The sequence below is a fragment of the Acomys russatus genome, chromosome 24 (assembly GCF_903995435.1).
Source record: "Acomys russatus chromosome 24, mAcoRus1.1, whole genome shotgun sequence".
Taxonomy (NCBI): Eukaryota; Metazoa; Chordata; class Mammalia; order Rodentia; family Muridae; genus Acomys; species Acomys russatus.
In genome coordinates, this window is record NC_067160.1 from 43,582,622 (window position 1) to 43,603,700 (window position 21,079).

At 38.0% G+C, this 21,079-nt stretch overlaps 1 protein-coding gene across 1 annotated transcript in view; it reads left to right on the forward strand.

Moving 5' to 3' along the window:
* Positions 1-21,079, forward strand: part of Lrp1b (LDL receptor related protein 1B) — a 1,950,158-nt gene that overhangs the window by 1,545,725 nt on the left and 383,354 nt on the right. The gene's annotated exons all lie outside the window — the stretch shown is intronic.

Here is a 21,079-nt window from a genome sequence, read left to right on the forward strand (position 1 = left end):
GTGTGAAAGTCAGTCCCCACTCTCTACTCAACTGTGGAGAATGTTCTGTCCATTGGCTAGATCTGGGTAGGGGTTCAAAGTTTACTGTACATATCTTCCTTGGATGGTGCCATAGTTTTTGATGTTTTTCCTCTTTCCTTTTTTTCCTCAATACTCCCTCTTTCTCATATATCAAATTTCATGCTTTCTTTCTTTGTTTTTTCCTTTGTTAAGAAAAGATAGTTGTCGTATATATACTTTGGCATTCATTATAAAGAAGTGTATTAACTTCTTCATAATGAATGACAAAACTCCTATTCAGAGTCAGTCAGAACAAAAGACAGAGAGACAGGAATATATACATACATAAAGCCTCCAAACCCACAGAATTGGAAACCATAGCATAAAAACAAAATCATAGTAACATTTTTGTAAAACACCCAACAAAGCAATGTGAGTAAAAAAAGAAACAAACAAAACAAACAAATGAAAAACAAAAACAAAACAGAACAAAAACCTACAAAATCACTACTGAAGTCATTTGTGTTGGTCATATATGGCTGGGCATGGAGTCTGTCCTTAATTGTTGTTTATGTAACCAGTGAGACTCTGTTGGAGAAAATGAATTCTTTCCTTGAGAGCAGTTGACAGTTGTAGACAGCTTCTTAGTAAGTGATGTGGATTCACATCCAGTTTCCAGTCTCAGTCCTGGGACTCTACCTGGCTTGACCCAGTGTAGGCACTGTGCATGATGCCAAAGTCTTTTCAAGTTCATAAGTGTCTCGCTTCTGATGTGTTCAGAAGACCCTGTTTCCTTGGTGTCATCCATCCTGCGTGGTTCTTACAATTTTTCTGCGCCCTCTTCTACATAGCTCCTTAACCTGTGAGGTGAGGATGCGATGGAGATATTCTACTTAGAACTGAGTATGCCAAGGTCTCTCACTCTCTGCACATTGTGCAACTGACAGTCTCTGTTTTAGTTCACGTCTCCTGAAAGAGGAAGTGTCTCTGATAATGGCTGAGTGAGACATTGATCTTTGGGCATAACAGAATATCAGTAGGAGCCATCCTGAATTATATTACTCAGTAAATAACATATAAGTATACAATGTGCATACAAAGGAGACCTGGAATTGATTGCTCTGTATGTGAGCATACTTTCACGTATATGTGCTGGGTGAATGTGGATTCACGTGAATGGGCACACTCATCTGTGCAGGCATCTGTGTAGAGCAGAGGGTGATGTCAGGCACCTTGCTGTATCTTGCTCCACCTTGGTTTTTGAGGCAGGTTCTTTCCTTTGACCTAGAGCTCATTATTTCCCGCACCGTCACTGATGTGCACTTTTATGTCTATCTTTAATGTGTCTACTGAGGATCCAAACTCAAGCCTTCAAAATTGCACAGCATCTCCTCAATTCAAATTTATTCCCTTAGTACTCATTAGTATATACTCATTAGTATATATATCATGTTTTATTAGTTCCTTTATAAATGAAAATCATCCAGCTCCTACTTTTCCTAAGTCATACTAAATCAACAGCTTTCATGTATTTGCTTTATTCTTGTTAGAATTCCATTTGAGTTCTCAAAACAATATGCAGGAATACATGATAAAAATAAAAATGAGGTGATTATTCAAATTTCTTATGTAGTGTTTGAATCTAGAGTATATTTGAATATTGATTTCTCATATATTTTTTAACATTACTCAACTTACAATATTGAATGTTTGTACTTCAAAACTTGGATTGATTTAAATCCTAAAACATGTAAAATCTATCTTATGAAAAATGACATGTATATTAAATAATGAGATTATTTAAATTTGTTTCAGGCATAAAATTTAAATAAATAGTCAGATAATTATAGCTCACACTATCTATATTGCTTCCTGATAGTATTTAATATAGTGGGCAAGTTTTTTAATTTTTGTTTGTTTATTTTTCTAGAGAATGTTTCTCTGTGTAACAGCCCTGGCTGTCCTGAACTTGCTTTGTAGACCAGACTGTCCTCAAATTCACAGAGACCAGTCTGTCTCTGCATCCAGAGTCCTGGGATCAAAAGCCTGCAGGAGCCACCATGCCCAGCTTAGTGGGCAAGTTTTAAGCTAATTTGGGGAGGCTTTAGCCTTAAAACACTGCATTCTCTATTAGCATTCAGTGCTGTAAGTAAGGGAGTGTCTTAGTTACATTTCTATTGCTACAACAAAGCATCATAAGCAAGACAACTTTAAAAAAACATTTAATTTAAGGCCTCATGGGTTAAAGTCTATGACCATCACGGTGCAGAGTATGACCGGGGCAGACATGCATGACATAGGAGCAGTAGCTGAAAGCTTACATGCTAGGACGAGAGTGATAGAGAGGGGGTCTTGTGTGAGCATTTGAAACCTCAAGACCAACCCCCATTGGCACCTCCTAGTCCTTCTCAAACATTTGCACCAACTGGGAACAAAGCATTTAAATACATGAGCCCAAAGAGGAGGCACTTCTTACTCAAACTACTATGAGGAGTCTGCGTCTCTATTTTGAATTTTATGTTTTCTATTATCTTATTTTGTGCTTTTTTTTTTTAAATACCAAGGATACAACTGAATTGCTGCAAACCTGAAAAGGTACCTAAAGTTTCAACATTGACATTTAAAATTTCTCAAATAAGGATTAACACAGTTTGTTTTCAACAACCTCTGACGGTGAGCTGGTTGACAATAATAAATAATAGGGCAAAGAGAAAATGGATTCTATAGTTAAAGAAAAAACACTCAAGAGTTCACAAACTAGGATGAGAAATGTTAGGGACATTTCCTAGAGAAGAAAAGAAACTGCTCTGTGTGTGAAAGAGAGCCCCATAGAATGCCTGCCAAATTCCCTGAATATACATTCAACACATAACTTATCATTATCTAGTTAATAACTCCCAATTAAGTGTGATGGCTGACAGTAGGTCACCGGATTATTAAGAAATGACTCAAGTGTTATAGAGAAATTGGAACTAGCCACAAGAAAAAAAAAAAGGAGTTATAAAAGTGGATAGGCCAGCAAAGACAAATACCTATAAAACAAAGGCATCAAAAGCTATGCATTAATACATTGATCCACACAAGAAGATTCTAGCTGAATAGTAAATGTTTTTGAAATAAAATATATAATAGTAACAAAACTTTCAATTGAATTTTTAAAAATTGAAATGTAAACCTGTGAAAATATTTATAAACAAATATCTAAACAGAAATAATTCAAAATATGCTATGTAAAATCATTTTATTAATGTAATATGCAACAAAGAAAATATAAAATATGACAAAACATTCAAACTTAAGGAACACATTCTCTAGAAGGAATGAACTCTACACATGAAATAAAAAAAGAAGAGAGACAGAGAGAGAGAGAGAGAGACAGAGAGAGAAAATAACTTTTATAACTTTTTATAGAGCAATTAATTATCCAACACCAAGTGACTAGCCCTGGAAACATATGCACACATCTAACATTGTATGAACAGAGCAGGTTGTTTTCATGCACTTATGAATGAATACAGCACACACATAGAGTAAGTAACACACACCTATAGTAAATAAAGAAAAAAAGGGCATTTCATTTGTAATATAATTTTTACTCTTCTCTCATGTGTTATGTTCATACTAAAGTTTCCCCTTCCTCTCCTCCCTCCTAGTCTATCCTCCATACCTCTCCTCTTCCCCCGATCCATCCCCTTTCTCCTTCCCTTAGAAAAGAACAGACATCCCAGGGACTTCAACTAAGCACGGCTTTACACGCTACTGTAAAACCAGGCATATTCCATCCCACCAAGGCTGGACTAGACAACCCAGTAGACAGGAAAGGTTATGACAAACAGGCAAAAGAGTCAGGGACAGCCCATCCCCCACACCCCACTTCCACTCTTTTTGTTAGGATTCCTACAAGAACACCAATCTACTCAGTCATAACATACATGCCAAGGACCTAGTACAGACCCCTACAGGACCCCTGATCTCTGTGAGCCCCATGAGTCCTGGTCAGTTGATTCTGTAGGCACTGTTCTTGTGGTGTCCATCCCCACCCTCTTTCCTCTGACCCTTCCTGCCCGCTCCTCTGCAGGACTCCCAAGCCACACCTAATGTTTGGCCATTGGACTCTATGTCTGTTCTTCTTCCCATCAATTGCTGGATGAAGTTCTCTAGGCACTTTGATGACAGTTCTGCTAGGATCCCATCCCAGAACACTCTGAAGATGAATAAATGGTACCTTGAAGGTTTTATGGTTGGGTTGGGTTCCAACCCTCCACTTGAGGCATTCCCCGGTTACAGAAGATAGGTGCCTCAGGCTCCATGTCCCTCATTATTAGTTGTCTTTGTTAAGGTTACTCTTGTAGCCGCCATTGTACTAGCTTTCCACCTTGTTCCCAAATGTCCTCCAGTTCCAGTCATTTCTCCCAGTATTCTCTCCCTTCCTCTCCCAACATCAGATCCTTCCTGTTCCCAACTCCACCTACCCCTAGTCCACTGGTGAAATCTGTTCTATTTCACTTCTCAGAGAGACCCTTGCTTCCTCCATTAAGTTCTCCTGGTTACTTAGCCTTTCTGGGTCTGTGGACAATAGCATGATTGTCTTTTACTTGTAAGTGAAAATAATACCATATTGTATTTCTGGGTCTGGATTGTCTCATTCAGGATGATTCATTTCTATTTCTATTTTCCTGAAAATTTCATGGCACAGTTTTAACAGCTGTGTAATACTACATTGTGCAAATGTACTGCATTTTCTTTTTCCATCCTTTGGTGGAGGGACATCTAGGATGTTTCTAGTTTCTGACTGTTATGAATAATGCTGCTATGAACATTGGTGAGTAAGTGTCCTCATAATAGGTTAGATTGTTCTTTGGGTATATGGCCAGGAGTAGTATAGCTAGGTCTTGATGGAGACCCATTTCTAATTTTTTGAGAAAACTGAATAACCCCACCTCATTTGCATATAATATATTCTTAAAAGGCCAAACATACAGTGAGGGAAACCAATCATTGGAATCAGTGGTCAAGGTCAGGAAAAGATGGGATTATCAAGATACAATAAGAATTTTCAGGAAGGAATCATATCTTGATGTCATGACAGCTACCAAAAGTAAAGGAATTAACAAAAATGTCACAGAAAAACACTTAAATAAATGCTCAACATCCCTAGTTATCAAGAAAATGCAACTCAAAACAATTCTGAGATTCCATCTTACACCTATCAGAATGGCCAAGAACCAAAACTCTAGTGACATCACATGCTGGCTAGGATATGGAGAAAGAAGAACACTCCTTCATTGCTGGTGGGAGTTCAAACTTGTACAACCACTTTGGAAATCAATCTGGTGCTCTCTCAGGAAATTGGGAATAATTCTATCTCAACAGCCAGCCATACTTCTCCTGGGCATATACCCAAAAGATGCTTCACCACACAACAAGGACATTTGCTCAACTATGTTCATAGCAACTTTTTTCTTAATAGCCAGAGTCTGGAAACAACTTACATGTCCCTCAACTGAAGAATGGGTAAAGAAACTATGCTACGTTTACACAATGGAACACTACTCAGCTATTAAAAACAAGGAAATCTTGAAATTTGCAGTTAAATGGATGAACTAAAAAAGATCATCCTGAGTGAGGTAACTCATAGTCAGAAAGACACGCATGGTATATACTCACTCTTATGTGGATATTAACCACATAATATATCATAACTACACTACAATACAGAGACTGATGCACCAACCAAAGATCATGTATGCTGTGGCCCTAAAATTGTACTTTTTTAAAGCAAACTTTGATTATGTAGACAAAACTATCTGGAACTCATACTCATCTTTCTTTCACGTCTCAAGGCATGTGTTTTTCCCATCACAAAATTAAAGTTGAAAAAATTACTGAAACACTGGTTTCAAAAGTTTTAGCTATAGAACATTTGTATTTTCTCCTTGGATAATGTGTTGATAATTCAAATATATACATACATATATATTATCTATATAAATGTGTGTGTGTGTGTGTGTGTGTATATATATATATATATATATATATATATATATATATAGAGAGAGAGAGAGAGAGAGAGAGAGAGAGAGAGTCCATAGTAGGACATTTATCAGTTGGCAAAGGCCATATCCCCCCATGTGTCCTCTCACAGTTCTGTTTCCAGGGGACACACACTCACAGAAGTCTGTTTCACATCTCATACTAGGTATGAAAACAAAAACATGTTTCCAACTACTACACCCTCCCTTCTACTTCCTGTATGTCTCTCTATGTGTCCTGCAGACTTCCTCTTCCTCTCTGGTTTCTTCCCTAGGTTTACCCTCTGTCAACTTGATCTATGGTTAACTTTATTATTCCTAGTTTCAATATTCAAGCAGAAAGCTCTTCGATTAAAGGTGTGTGCAAGGACTGAGCCATGCCACCAAAAGAAACAGGTTTTTCCATGAAAAAAACACAATCTTGGGGTTCACAGTGTAACCAAATATCCTGCAACAGAATCTAACTAAACACATGTAGTTGATCAAAATTTGTCACAAGAAGCTCATCATTGATCTGGCTTAGGAAAACTGTCACTGAAACCAAGGCTGGAATTTGGGTATCATAGACAAGAAATTTTTGGCATAAAGATGGTTTGGATAGATTACATAAAGTGTAGGCATCCAAGAAACATTTTGTTAGTAATTAATAAAACATTTATAAAAAAAATTAAAGATAGGTGCATAGAAAATAAAGCATTTAAAAATAGTATTTAATTCAGAAAATAACAAAGTATAATGTTTTAACTATAACCACAAAATAATAATCTGTATTGAATTTTAATTGACATATGAAAATAAAAATAATTCTCTAAAAGTAATAAAAAGTGCAATATAAGCATATCATTTGCGTGCATAATAAATCTTGAAGAATTCTATTAAAAATTACATTAGAATCTATAGATGTAGTATTAAAAAAGCAAGAGTAAGTTTTATGCTTATGTATCTCAATAGAGCTTGAAAACTGAAATAATTCTTAAAAATTTTAAAACCATCGACAATAAGGGTCTTTTAAAGTTTGGACAAGTGATTACAAGTCAGTTTAGTAGCAGATAATCTATATTGCACTTTTAACTCTGTTTGTCACATAACCTGTTACTAGAGAACATTTTGTACCAGTGTAAACTTTATCCCAGTTTACATCACACATGGTAGCACACTAGGAATATACATACTACTGCTGTGCACTGACATTGACTAAGAAAAGGATGCAATGTTGGGAGGAATAGCATGGTGCTGGTGTTACCAAGAAGTCAGAGGGACAGTGTGCATAGATATAATAAAAATACATTGTGGACATGTATACAACTTTCAAAGTATCCATTTAAAATATCTTTTGAGACCCTCTGGTAGAACATTATGACAGGCAGATTTGGGCCCAGGGGTCCCGCTCAAACTAAGGCACCAGCCAAGGACAATACAGGCGGTAAACTTTAAACCCCTAGCCAGATCTAGCCAATGGTCAGAACATTCTCCACACTTGAGTGGAGAGTGGAATATGACTTTCTCACGTACACTGGTGCCTCACATTTGACCATGTCCCCTGGAGGGGGAGACCTGGTGGCACTCAGAGGAAGAACAGCAGGTTGCCAAGAAGAGACTTGATACCCTATGAGCATATACAGGGGGAGGTAATCCCCCCCAGGAACAGTCATAGGGGAGGGGAATAATGGGAAAATGGGAGGGAGGGAAGAATGGGAGGATACAAGGGATGGGATAAACATTGAGATGTAACAAGAATAAATTAATAAAAAAAATTAAAAATAAAATAAAATAAAATATCTTTTAAAAGAATGCAAACACACTCACTATGATCATTTCTAGTTCACTTCACTTGTCCACAAATTTTGCGCAAACTATGGCACCAACCAAGGACAATACTTGCATTAAACTTCAAAGGCCTACCTAGATCTAGCCAATGGACAGGACAGTCTCCACACTTGAGTGGAGAGTGATGTCTGACTTTCACACAAACTCTGGTGCCCCATATTTGACCATGTCCCCTGGATGGGGAGGCCTGGTGACACTCAGAGGAAGGAAAGCAGGCTACCAAGAAGAGACTTGATACCCTATGAGCATATACAGGGGGAAGACGTCCCCCTCAGTCACAGTCATAGGGGAGGGGAGTAAGGGGAAAATGGGAGGGAGGGAGGAATGGTAGGATTCAAGGGATGGGATAACAATTTAGATGTAATATGAATAAATTAATAAAATATATTTAAAAATAAAAAAGAATGTAAACAGAATAATTCTAATTGCTTCTTTAAAAATCTATGTAACCTTCCCATCTGAGAAGCTGAGACTCTAATATTGGCTTTGGTATCCCAGTCCAAGGTCAATATTACAGTGTCCTACAGTGAAGAGATTTCTGTTAGGTGACAAGTATTAAGTTGAAATCATACCTTCAAAAAAGCCAAAATCGATGGTTTCCAAACTATATAGTAATTTTAGACTAGAAGAAGAAATTGATGACTTAAAAAATCACAAAACTTAATACACTTCAGAAGACAATTTGGTAGCACATTAATGAAAATAGGCCTTTAGTGACTTTCCACTTCATTAACCATAATGGAGCAGAGAGTACACTGAAAATAGATTAAGGTTACAATACTTCAGTAAACAGAGTAGTGGTATTTCATACATCCAAGTCACAGAACATAGATCCACTGCTCCTATCTAATCTGTTAGATGACATGTTTCCTGCTAGATAAAGTGGGGTCTTCTAGGCTGAATGATCCCATTAGTCCTGCTGTTTACATCCTTGTCGGAAACAGATAAATAACATATGGAGACTATTAAATAGCTTTCAATCCACTAAAAAACAAAAACAAACAAACAAACAAAAAAAAACAGATTTATTGCCCAGGAGCAAGGCCCTGCCTAACATGTATCCAGCTACTCAAATGGATTTAGTGCAACGCATTACCTAACATGCTTTTAGTTCACCAGGAAAAGATTTACAACTCATATGCAGCCCATTATCTTCATAGTTCCAGCTCGCTGATTATTGATTTAGAATTCATAAACATCCCATTATCTGACAAATTTTCAGCTCACTGAACATATTTGCAAATCATAAACAACCTATTATCCACCACATTTCCAACTTACTGAAAGTGGATTTTCAGTGTGTAAACAACCTGTTATCACACATATTTCAGTTCACTAGAGGCTGACAAAGAATTCAAGGATATCCCTCAGAAATCAAGGTTCTATTATGGAAAATGATAAATAAATTGTAACAAAGTCAGTGAACCGTAGTCCATGAAATAGTTTTAAAATCTCAATATATCAATTAACATATGTTTTTATGATTCAAATTTCCGACTATTAATACATGTATTCACATACATATGTTCACCATGTATGGTATGTTAGAGATGATAATCCTATAGTTTTATGGGATTTTTAAGCATTTGGTTAATTTATGAAAATTAATAGATGAAACAATGCTATTAAAATGGTGATTTATGCTGTTGTGTTTTTTAATCTTAGTAATCTTATTTTCAGTAGTTGCTTCAGTTATTTAATATTTAAATATTACAACACATATTTTTGAGGTAGATTATAACACTGTTTCATGAAAAAAATAATTTTAACATGTAGTAATTAGAAATGAGCCTCTCATTAAAAAAAATATTACCATGTATAAATTGAAGTAGTCCTTAATACTTGTCATTTAATATTTAAGAGTATTTATGACATCATATATATATATATATAAGTTTACCTAAGGCAGGAGCCAGGCATTGCATCCATCTATCCATCCATCCATCATTTCATCTACACAGAAGGAGAGAGAGAGAAGGGGGCGAGGGAGAGAAAGAATAAAGGCTGTGTATCTATTTCATCCCCTTTCCTCTATTAGTAATGTTGTAGGGCTATTGGTGGCCCACATATGCCTCATAGGTAGCAGATTTCTAATGTGTTCTCAGTAACAACAGCATAACTGCAGTGGTTAGACAGTTTTTTGTCCACGTTGGTTAATGGTTTTACTTTCAGAACTCCCAATCACCTCACTGAAAAAGCAAGTCATACTCTACATTGGCATGGAATATCTCTCAATAAATATTCACTGAGAAAAATTAAAAATTATAAAGCTAATAAATGTAAGACGTTATGAGGAAAAATTCCAGAAGATTTACTCTGAGATATAAGTAGACATAAAAAGTAAGAATTTCAGCTTCTCCTTCCCTTTCTCCAATAATAAAAGAATCCTAATGATTCTGCTTCTTTGGAAAATCATATTTTCTACTAATCTATTGCCCACGTCTATCATGTACTACAGTTTTTTTCAGATATCTAAAATAAATTAAATTAATATACAGCCATAGTCACTAAATAAAAATATCTAAAATTGAGGAAGAGAGGATAAGTAATTTTTGTTCTCATTTTAACTCCCACTTTTTGTTTGTAGAGAGTGTGTGAAGTAATGAACAAGACCCCATCCACAGCCTTAGAAGTAACTAGTTACTTATGGACCAAATGAGCAAATGTGTTGGAACAACAGCATTAAACTTTGTTAATTGTACAACACTAAATTTGCTGCAATGTTTAAAAAAATCTATGTTATTAATATATTTGTAGACCGTATATCACTGACAAGTATAATAACTCAGAATATAATCACATCAAGACAACTCAAAAAGATCTTTGCTAGAAATCCAGGACATATGTAGATGATTAATATAAATCATAATGAATGTAGAATTTGGAAGATGCTTCTGATCTTTTAAACAATGATAATAAATTTAACCAACTTAACTCACTGATGAATCAACAACTTCCTGTCCCTTTAAATAAGGAACTGAGCACTCATTTCACACAAGGCTGAACAAAATTTAAGAATCTGTGACTTTAGAGGGCTATGAGAGTCTTGTGGTTTAATTTCATACCTTCTAGTAGTTTCTTTCCTCTGCACTACCCTCTAAACTTAGAAAGACTTCAGTGGCAATTATCGATGCTATATCTTACAGTGATGTATACTGACTGGCCTGGTGGATGCTGGGCTACAGCAGTAGCAAGTTTGGGTGAACAATGGAAGGTCAGACAAATGCTGTTTTATGATGGTGAGAGGGCCTTTGCAATGCATTTAGCTATGAAATGAGTCTGTGTTTGCTTAATGCCTCTTCTTCATTCTTATAAGTAAGAATAACTTCTCTTAAACATATGGCCAAAAATAAATAAGCCTGGAAATCACATTTATAACTTCTATCCAATATTGGGGAAAAAGTCTTCAGAAATAATAATATAAAAAACCCATCTGTTCTCACTTAGAGAAAAATGCTTCACACTGATGAAGTGAAACTAATATTCAGCAACTTTTTTATAAGTACAGAAATTGTAATCTTTTTAACCAAGATATGCAGTCAATTCTTGACATTGCCCACTATTTTTAAGGTTTCAGTTTGTGAAGTGTATGAAATATAAGGTAAGGAACATGACCTTTGCCTTCATATAAGTATTATTATCTATATAATATGATCAAACCAAGATACATCCTTTTAATTTTTTTCTTTGTTTTGTTTTTTGTTTTTTTTTAAATTTTTTATTATTAATTTATTCTTGTTACATCTCAATGGTTATCCCATCATCCTTTTAATTTTTTAGAAACCACTCATTCACTTCTTTTCTATATGTATGTGTTTGTGTACGGAAGTGTATATGCTGATGCACATTATGTGTGCATCTGTGCTTGGGTGTTTGGAGGTCAGGGGTCATCTGTAGCCTTAAGAGTTGAGTCATTCATCAAGAATGCTCATCTTGGTGTTTTGTATGATTGTTTTTGGTTTTCTCCATATGTGAAGTTTTCTTCCTAGAGCCTTCTGTATAGCTGAACTGGTGGAGAATTGCTCAAATCTATATTCATTTTAGAATGTTTTTCTTTCTCTATCGATTGTGACAGCTTTCTGCATAGAGTAGTTTGGGCTAACATCTGTGTCCCCTTGGAGTTTGTAGAACATTTACGTAGGAAGTTCTGGTGTGAGAGTCTCCACTGAGAAGTTAGCTGTAATTGTAGTGGGCCTGCATTTGTATGTGGCTATGCCTTTTCCCCGTGTAACTTCTAATATATTTTTCTTCTTGATTTGCAAATTTAGTATTTTGATAATTATATGTTGAGGGAATTTTTTGTTCTGTTTTCTTTTGTTTTGTCAAGTCTACTGGCATTCTACATGCTTCCTACACCTTAGTAGTCATCTCTCTAGAAGGTGCCTTCTAAGACTTTCTTGAAAATATTTTCTGGGCCCTTACCTGGGCTATCCTTATTATTCACAGATTGATCTTTTTGAGTCACAGTAGTCCAGATTTCCTGCATGTTTTATGCTTTTTTTAAAAAAAAATTTTTTTAGATTGAACTATCCATTCTTTCTACCTTGTCTTTAGGAGATGAAATTCTCTCTTCCATATCTTGTAGTCTGTTGATGAGGCTTACCTCTCAGGTTTTTGCTTGACTTCTAGAGTTTACCATTTTCACTTTTATTTCAACTTGCGTTTTCTTTAGTGATTCTACTTTTTTTTTAATTCTATATTTCGTGTCTTTAATTGTTTTTAATATTTTATTCATTCATTGTGTTCTCACAGTTATTTTTTTCTTTTTTTTTATTAATTTATTCTTGTTACATCTCAATGTTTATCCCATCCCTTGTATCCTCCCATTCCTCCCCCCGCCCCATTTTCCCATTATTCCCCTCCCCTATGACTGCTCCTGAGGGGGATTACCTCCCCCTATATATTCTCATAGGGTATCAAGTCTCTTCTTGGCTACCTGCTGTCCTTCCTCTGAGTGCCACCAGGTCTCCCCCTCCAGGGGACATGGTCAAATGTGAGGCACCATAGTACGTGAGAAAGTCATATCACACTCTCCACTCAACTGTGGAGAATGTTCTGACCATTGGCTAGATCTGGGAAGGGGTTTAAAGTTTACCTCCTGTATTGTCCTTGGCTGGTGCCTTAGTTTGAGAGGGACCCCTGGGCCCAAATCTGCCTATCATATTGTTCTACTTGTAGGTTTCTAGGACCCTCTGTATCCTTTTATTTTGCTATTCTCCCATGCGTCTCTCATTTAGAGTCCCCTCTGTCCCAGTTTCCTGGTAAGTGAAGGCTTTTGTGGGACATGCCCCTTGGGCTAGTATGCAGATATAAGTGAGTATATACCATTTGATTCTTTCTGCTTCTGGGTTAACTCACTCATTATGATCATTTCTAGCTCAATCCATTTATCCACAAATTTTGGGAATTCCTTGTTTTTAATAGCTGAGTAGTATTCCATAGTGTATATGTACCATAGTTTCTTTATCCACTCTTCTATTGAGGGACACTTAGGCTGTTTCCATGTGCTGGCTATTATGAATAAGGCTGCTATGAACATGGTTGAGCAAATTTTCTTGTTGTGTGCTGGAGCATCTTCTGGGTATATTCCAAGGAGTGGAATAGCTGGGTCTTGAGGAAGCCCTATTCCCATTTTTCTGAGATAGCACCAGATAGATTTCCAAAGTGGCTGTACTAGTTTGCATTCCCACCAGCAATGAAGGAGTGTTCCTCTCTCCCCACATCCTCGCCAGCATGTGGTGTCACTTGAGTTTTTGATCTTAGCCATTCTGATGGGTGTAAGATGGAATTTCAGAGTTGTTTTGATTTGCATTTCCCTGATGACTAAGGAGGTTGAGCATTTCTTTAAGTGTTTCTCAGCCATTTGATACTCCTCTGTTGAGAATTCTCTGTTTAGTTCCAAGCCCCATTTCTCAATTGGGTTATTTGTTTTGGTGGTGTTTAATTTCTTGAGTTCTTTATATATTTTGGATTTTAGACCTTTGTCAGATTTAGGGTTGGTGAAGATTTTTTCCCAGTCTGTAGGCTGTCGCTTTGTTCTCTTGACAGTGTCTCCTGACTTACAGAAGCTTCTCTGCCTCATGAGGTCCCATTTATTAATGGTTAACATTAAGGCCTGGGCCATTGGTGTTCTGTTCAGGAAGTTGTCTCCTGTGCCAATATGTTCCAGGCTCTTTCCCACTTTTTCCTCTAAGTGGCTTAGTGTCTCTGGTTTTATGTTGAGGTCTTTAATCCACTTGGATTTGAGTTTTGTGCAAGGTGACAAATATGGGTCCAGTTACATTTTTTTACACATAGACCTCCAGTTAGACCAGCACCATTTGTTGAAGATGCTATCCTTTTTCCATTGAATGGATTTGGCCTCTTCATCAAAAATCAAGTGACCATATGTGTGTGAATTCATATCTGGGTCTTCGATTCGATTCCACTGATCAACCAGCCTGTTGCTGTGCCAGTACCATGCTGTTTTAATTACTATTGCTGTATAGTACAGTTTGAGATCGGGTATGGAGATTCCTCCGGAGCACCTTTTATTGTACAAGATTGTTTTAGCTATTCTGGGTTTTTTGTTTTTCCATATGAAGTTCAGAATTGAACTTTCAATGTCTTTAAAAAATTGTGTAGGTATTTTGATAGGGATTGCATTGAATCTGTAGATTGCTTTTGGTAGGATGGCCACCTGCTTGCTTCTTGTGACCATTTGCTTGGAATATTTTTTTCCAACCTTTTACCCTGAGGTAATGCCTTTCATTATGGGTGAGATGTGTTTCTTGGATGCAGAAGAATGTTGGATCTTGTTTATGTACCCATTCAGTTAGTCTGTGTCTTTTTATTGGAGAATTGAGGCCATTGATGTTGAGAGATATTAATGACCAGTGACTGTTAAGAATCTTAATTTTGATGTTGTTTCCCGTCGAGCGTTTGTGTACTTGTGTTTTTGCCATGGGATAGTTTTCTGTTTCCTGGGTAGTTTTGGTTGGAGCTTGACCCTTTGGGATGGAATTTTCCTTCTAGTACCTTCTGTAAAGCTGGATTTGTGGATAGGTACTGTTTGAATTTGTTTTTGTCATGGAATATTTTGTTTTCTCCATCAATGGTTATTGATAATTTTGCTGGGTAAAGTAGTCTGGCCTGGCATCTGTGGTCTCTTAGGGTTGGCAGGATCTCTGTCCAGGCCCTTCTGGCTTTTATGGTCTCTGCTGAGAAGTCGGGTGTAATTCTGATAGGTTTACTATTAAATGTTATTTGGCCCTTTTCCCTTGCAGCTTTTAATATTTTTTCTTTGTTCTGCATGTTTTGTGTTTTGATCATTATGTGGCGGGCAGTTTTTCTTTTCTGGTCAATTCTATTTGGTGTTCTGTAGGCCTCTTGTATGTTTATAGGCATTTCTTTCTTTAGATTGGGGAAATTTTCTTCTATGATTTTGTTGAGAATAGTTTCTGGGCCCTGGAGTTTGATGTCTTCTCTTTCTTCAATGCCTATTATCCTCAAATTTCTTCTTTTCATGGTGTCCTTAATTTCTTGGATGTTTTGTGTCAGGAGTTTTCCAGATTTGGCATTTTCTTTAATGGTTGATTCAATATCTGTGATTGTATCTTCTAGACCTGAGATTCGTTCTTCCATCTCTTGGTTTCTGTTAGAGAAGCTCACCTCTGTGTTGCTCGCCTTCTTCTCTTAGGTCTCCCGTTCTCGTTTTTCTTCTGTCTGTGTGTTTATCATTGAATCCATTTTTATTTTCAGATCTTGAACTGATTTTTTGATTTCTTTCATCTGATTTTTTGTGTATTCTTGAGTTTCTTCCATTGCCTCTTTATAGGTCTTCAGAGCTTGAACCGTTTTATTTATTTCTTTCATCTGGTTGTTTGCATTTTCCTGCAATTTTTCCAGTTCCACTCTATGTGCTTCTTTTATGTCTCTAACCTGTTTGTCTGCGTCTTCCTGTATTTGATTACGAATTTTATTTGTTTCCTCCATTATCATCCTCATTACTAAGGATTTGAGGTCGTTTTCTTGTATTTCCGTTGTATTTGAGTTCTCTGGGTTGTTTTCTTTGGGATAGCTGGAAACTGGAGACGCCATGTTGTTTTGGGGTTTTTTGCGTATGCTTTTTTGTTGTCCTTTAGACATCTTGCCGTCTTTGTTTTTGTTGGGTAGCTTCCAGAATTGGATGGAGGGTGTCTGACGATAGATTCACTTATTTTCTCATGATTTCCCTAGGCTGGGAGCTCAAAGCTTCACTGGTGTGGATGTTAGGAGGTTAGCCCTGTTGTTCAGGTCTCTCACAGCCAGTGATCTTCAGCGCCCCTGTGCTGTGGATTCTGCAATTGTTCTGGGTGTCTGAATGAGCATTGGGTCAGGCCAAGGTATTCACAGCCTTCTGTGTTCCCTGCCAAGTCCAGCCAGGAACACTGGGCCTGAACCACGGGCTGAACTCAGCTAGATTCTCAGGGCCTGAACCGTCTGCCGAGCTCAGCTAGGGATTCTGGGCCCAAAATGCGCACAGGGTCCAGCCAAAATTTTTGGGCTGGGACTACGCACCAAGCTCCGCTAGGGCCTTTTGGCCCAAAGTGCGTGCTGTGGTCAGTTATTGACTCAGGGCCCGAACTGACTTCCAATCTTAGCCAGGAACTCTGGATTCAAACTGCACACTGTGTCCAACCAGAATCTTAGAGCTGGTGGAACCGAGCGCTCTGTCCAGCCTGTGCCACAGCAGGAGAACTGTGGCTGCTCTGAGTTAGCGCCTGTGGTTCAACCAAGTGCTCCGCCCAGACTGTGTCACCGCAGGGGAGCTGCTGCTGAGCTGAGGTGGTGCCTAGGATGGAACTGCGCACTCCCACAAGCCTGCGCCACAGCAGGAGACCTGCGGCTGTTCTGAGTTAGCGCCAATGGTGGAACCAAGTGCTCTGCCCAGACTGTGTCACTGCAGGGGAGCTGCCGCTGAGCTGAGGTGGTGCCTAGGGTGGAACTGAATGCTTGGCCAAGTCTGCGCCACAGCAGGAGAACTGCGGCTGCTCTGAGTTAGCGCCTGTTTTGGAACCAAGCACTCCGCCCAGACTGTGTCACCGCAGGGGAGCTGCCGCTGAGCTGAGGTGCTGCCTAGCGTGGAGCTGCGTGCTCAACTAAGCCTGCGCCACAGCAGGGGAGCTGTGGCCTAAGCTGAGTTAGTGCCTCGGGCAGAATTGCTTTCTGGGCTGGGCCAGTACCCGGGACTCTGGGGCCGAACTGTCTGCTGAGTCCAGTCTGGGTCCGAAGGCTCCACGCGACCCAAATCCTGCCCCGAGTCCCCTCTCCCACAGCAACTCCCACCAGCCACCACACCAATCACCTCCACCGGAAGGCTATGAGCTGCAAACCTCAGCCACCGCTGCTGGTGCCGCTGGTGCTGCTGCCTCTGCCGCTGCCGCTCTGATCAGAGAAAAACCACGCTCCTCCCGTGTGCAGGGGCACGCAGGTCCTCCGCACCCTGGTCCCTCCGAACCGTGGAGCACTCCCGCTGCCGTGAAGTTCGGCCCTCGGTGTTCCTGGCTCAGAAATCTGTGCAATTCCCTGAATTGTTTACTGGAGCCTCCAAACGCGGTACGCACTGCTCGCCGCCATCCAGTAAGCACACTCTCTTCACAGCCATCTCCACAGGACCTAGGGATGTGTCACGTCCCTTCCGACCAGCGGAAAATACGGACACGACCCGAGTGTTCTTCTCCAGGCAGTTTATTCAGGAACCTTTTCAGCAAGCTTCCTCTTCTCCCGCTCAGTCGCTTCTTCTCTTTCTCACAGTTATTAAGGTATATGTTCATATCATCTTTAAGGTCCTAGACCACAGATATAATAGTATTTTCAATTCATTGCTGGGTGCAACATCTAAATTGCTTTTTTGTGGCCTTGTGCAATAGAGTTGTTGGCTTTCGGATGAGGAATATTGTCTTGGTGGCTCTTGTTTGCCTTTTTTGCTAAGATCTAGGCATCTGGAGTCTTGAACTTTGAAATGTTTATTGACATAGACATCTGTCTTTCTTGTTCGGTTGTTGTTCCATTCTTTGAATGTCATTGCCCATTATGGACACTAACTACCTGTGATAGCTGTGGGATTTCTGGTAGAGAGTATTTTTGCTTATGGCAAGTGTAAAAAAAGAATGGAGATGGATGAGAAAGAAAGGGTACAGGGGTTGGGGAAGAACTAGTGGTACCTTCCTGCTGATTCTTAGTCTCTTATGCTTCAGGTTCCTATAGTTCTTGTAGAGATGTCTTTTTCAGCATCTGTTTTTCTATTATGGATTCTCTGCCATCGTCATATTCTTCTATGAAAACTTGACTGCAATGCCTTCTTTTTGTTTGGAGCCTCTGGATGGTTGGAATAGTTCCTCAGATGAACGATGCTTCTTTCTGTCTCTGGTAAACAAATTTGCTCTCTTCATCTCCCTCTTCCTCTACTGGGTGTTTTCCCCTTTCCTTCTGACTTGTGTTTTGAATTCCAGGATACATTTTGCAGTTTACTGCCCAGGTTTTGTAAGTGTCAGAGTTGGTCTTTCTGATTTCATCCAATCCAGCAGATTTTAAGAATCATTCATACTCTAAAGCCTGTTGCCTTGAATTCTCAGACTTTTCAAGGATTCAACAGTAGAAAATAGAAAATACTTTCAGTTATTGAAATGTCAGGTGAGATTTCTGTTTTTAGATTTTTGCATGTGTGACTGCATGCGTTTTAATGCATAGGCTTTTATTTTATGTGAGGTTTCGGAAGAGTGTCTTCTAGCGCTCTAGTAGTTTACTGAAAATCAATCCAAGTTTTCTGCATATGTGTAGTGCACAGCTAACAAGCACTAGTGGCTCTGCACTTGCAAGCTTTTCTTAAACAGAATGTGACATGTTTAAACAATCAATTATCTTTATTCAGAAGACACCTACAGAATACACAACTTCATCTGTCTGTTGTTGAAATTTGGCTTCCAAACTTGTAGTAAACATAGCTGTGTGATTTGCGTGTTCATTCACACTCAGCACAGAAGGGACAAAGTTCTATGCAGACACTGAATGAAGCATAAATGCACTGCTTGTTATGGTTAAAGACAAGGTTGCTACTTATCACCTACTCTGTCTACTTAGAATGGATAGACATGAATAAATTATAACAAATAAAATATACATTTAAAAAACAAATGGTGCTGGTCTAACTAGAGGTCTATATGTAGAAAAAAAGCAAATAGGTCCGTCTTTATCACCCTGCACAAAACTCAAGGCCAAGTGGATTAAAGACCTCAATATAAAGCCAGACGAATTTGTTAGAAGCAAAAGCAGGAAGAGCTTGAACTCATTGTTACAGGAGACAACTTCCTGAATAGAACACCAACAACTCAGGCTCTAAGAAACAATTAATAAATGGGGCCTCATGAAACGGAAAGCTTCTGTAAAGCAAAGGACACTGTCAAGAGAACAAAGCAACAGCTTATAGACAAAGGGCTAATACCCAAAATATATAAAGAACTCAAGAAATAAAGAACTCAAGAATTTAAACACCAAACCAAATAACCTAGTTAAGAGATGAGGTATCCCCTCTCCCTCCCAAGCCACTGAGCAAAATGTCCTCATTTTTACCACAGACAGAATTCTGCCTAAAAAAAGAGCAAGCGTGGATGCAGGTAGAGTGGACAACCAAACTCTGCCAAGACAGGGTAAGCAAGTCCTCAATAGTTCCTGCCTCACAAATACGTCTGTCAGATATATTGGGCCAGAAGCCTGAAAATGACCTTCCAACATTATAGAGTGATTTGGGTGACTGCTCAGGTAGCAAACTGACTCTGTCATCTTCTCATTTGGGAAGCTGCTAACCTGCACCACCTGTATACTCAGGTAATCAAATTTACTCCTTCTCAAGTCTCTGATGGAGTTAAAGCCCAGATAGCTTAGTTTTACAATTAAGCTTAATTGCTTAGGGGTTATAATAACAAACCTAGGTAGGAAAGATGTTTTCTTCAAGACTGCCAAATACAAATAACCAAAACACTAAGAATGTAACATTTATATAATTACTGATTATTTCATGATTCTTCCTGCTGAGGTACTTTATTGCGTATATGAGTAATAATATAAATGTATATGCAAAATATTTTTTCATATTACTTACTTTTAATGTTTATTTTATTTTTTATTTAATTGATTTATTCAGATTACGTCTCAATTTTATCCCCTCACTTTTTTCCTCTCATTCCTCCCTCCCTCTCTCTTTCACCCTATTCCCCTCCCCTAGGTCTGTGACAGAAGGGGACCTCCTCACCCACCATATGGTTACAGCCTATCAAGTCTCATTCTGGTAGCCTGCTTATCTAAAAAATATTTAATAAAAAAAGAAATAGGGTACAGAGTTAAAACAGATAATTCTCAACAGAGGAATATGAATGGCCAAGAAACACTTAAAGATGGTATATGCTCTTTTAAATAAGTAAATTAAGACTTGCAGACATAACGTGCTTAATCAAGTCTACTATCAAATTCTACTTTGAGCTTCAGTTGCAAATGTTGGGCCATTCTGCATCCCCTTGGAATACCTGAATGAATCTGTGTTTTATATTTCCTAATTTTTTTTTTGTGAAATTGGTTTAGGACAAAATTTCCTTTAAATGTGATGGTAGAGTTGTGTCAATGTAGTGCATCCATTTTTCATTTCCAATACTTGTATCCTTCTGACTTGAAACTCACATTAGTCTGGTTGTTCAGAAGATTTTCCAATTTTCTTTAAATTTAAATTTCCTCCAAAAATTTACACAGAGAGTGCTTAAGAATGAGTTTCTCAGACTAAATTTTCTAATGATCTGCTAAGCAATTTTGTTTATTTTTCAAAATTTTCATCTGTCATTATAATCAAAGCACTATATTTTTTAAAGCAATGTTTGTTCTCCAATTATAGTAATTTTATGATTTAGAACAAATTCAAGTTTCGGTGGGTTTTTTTTTTGTTGTTGTTGTTTTTTTGTTTTTTTGTTTTTTGTTTTTTGTATTTTCCCATTTATTTTTAATGTTACGAAATGACCTAGGTGAACGTTTCAAAATTTTCTTTTCACTTTGTTTTAAATTCTTGAAAAAGACAATTACATTTCTTACTCTGTCAGGTTTAGATTTTAATTTGCACATGCATTTTGACTTTCTGTATTGTCTTATGAGCATACATATATTCCCCTTTTAGTTTCCATCTGTTGATTTTGCTTCTTTAGAAATATGTTTTACTTACT